Below are 1,855 nucleotides of genomic sequence, written 5' to 3'. Positions count from 1 at the left end.
ATCCTCCCGAACCGTGGCAGGAACCCGAGTCCCCTGCATCGGCAGGCGGACTCTCAACTACTGCGCCACCAGGAAAGGCCTGGAAGGCTAATTCTTAACCACTGGACCACCAGGGAGGTCCCTAAAGTATTTTTTTTTAACATCTTTATTGGAGTATACTTGCTTTACAATGTTGTGTTAGTTTCTGCTGTATAACAAAGTGAATCAGCTATATGTATACATATATCCACATATCCCCTCCAACTTGAGTCTCCCTCCCACCCTCCCTATCCCACCCCTCTAGGTGGACACAAAGCACCGAGCTGATCTCCCTGTGCTATGCGGCTGCTTCCCACTAGCTATCTGTTTTACATTTGGTAGTGTATATATGTCCATGCCACTCTCTCACTTTGTCCCAGCTTACCCTTCCCCGCGCCCCCCCCCCCCCCCGCCCCGTGTCCTCAAGTGCATTCTCTGCGTCTTTATTCCTGTCCTGCCACTAGGTTAATCAGAACCACTTTTTAATTTTTTCTTTAGGTACCATAAATATGTGTTAGCATACGGTATTTGTTTTTCTCTTTCTGACTGACTTCACTCTGTTTCACAGACTCTAGGTCCATCCACCTCACTACAAATAGTTCAATTTCGTTCTTTTTATGGCTGAGTCATATTCCGTTGTATATATGTGCCACATCTTCTTTATCCATTCATCGGTCAGTGGAAACTTAAGTTGCTTCCTTGTCCTGCCTATTATAAATAGTGCTGCAGTGAACATTGTGGTACGTGTCTCTTTTTGAATTATGGTTTTCTCAGCGTATATGCCCAGGAGTGGGATTGCTGGATCATATGGTAGTTCTATTTTTAGTTTTTTTAAAAAATAAATTTATTTATATTTATTTATTTATTACTTTTGGCTGTGTTGAGTCTTCGTTGCTGTGGGCGGGCTTTCTCTAGTTGCAGAGAGCTGGCGCTACTCTGTTGCAGTGCGTGGGTTTCTCATTGCGGTGGCTTCTCTTGTTGCAGAGCGTGGGTTCTAGACATGCGGGCTTCAGTAGTTGTGGCACGTGGGCTCAGTAGTTGTGGTGTACGGGCTCAGTGGTTGTGGCGCATGGGCTTAGTTGCTCCCCGGCATGTGGGATCTTCCCGGACCAGGCTCGAACCCGTGTCCCCTGAATGAGCAGGCGTATTCTTAACCACTGAGCCACCAGGGAAGGCCTATTTTTAGTTTCTTAAGGAACCTCCACACTGTTCTCCACAGAAGCTGTATCAATGTACATTCCCAGCAACAGTGAAAGAGGGTTCCCTTTTCTCCACACCCTCTCCAGCGTTTACTGTTTGTAGATTTTTTGATGATGGCCATTCTGAGTGGTGTGAGGTGATACCTCACTGTAGTTTTGATTTGCCTTTCTCTAACGATTAGTGTCTTTGAGCATCCTTTCATGTGTTTGTTGGCAATCTTATATCTTCTTTGGAGAAATGTCTATTTAGGTCTTGTGTCCATTTTTGGGTTGAGTTGTTTGTTTTTTTGATATTGAGCTGCGTGAGCCGCCTGTATATTTTGGAGATTAATCCTTTGTCAGTTGCTTCATTTACAAATATTTTCTCCCACTCTGAGGGTTGTTGTTTTGTTGCTGTTGTTTATGGTTTCCTTTCCTGTGGAAAAGCTTTTAAGTTTCATTTGGTCCCATTTGTTTATTTTTGTTTTTATTTCCATTTCTCTAGGAGGTGGGTCAGAAAGGACCTTGCTGTGATGTATGTCATAGAGTGTCTGCCTATGTTTTCCTCTAAGAGTTTGATAGTGTCTGGCCTTACATTTAGGTCTTTAATCCATTTTGAGTTTATTTTTGTGTTACCGTGTTAGGTAGTGTTCTCATTT

Source organism: Monodon monoceros, unplaced genomic scaffold (assembly GCF_005190385.1).
Source record: "Monodon monoceros isolate NGI ecotype Baffin Bay Population unplaced genomic scaffold, NGI_Narwhal_1 Super_Scaffold_13, whole genome shotgun sequence".
Classification (NCBI taxonomy): domain Eukaryota; kingdom Metazoa; phylum Chordata; class Mammalia; order Artiodactyla; family Monodontidae; genus Monodon; species Monodon monoceros.
Note: the sequence above shows the minus strand (reverse complement) of the source record.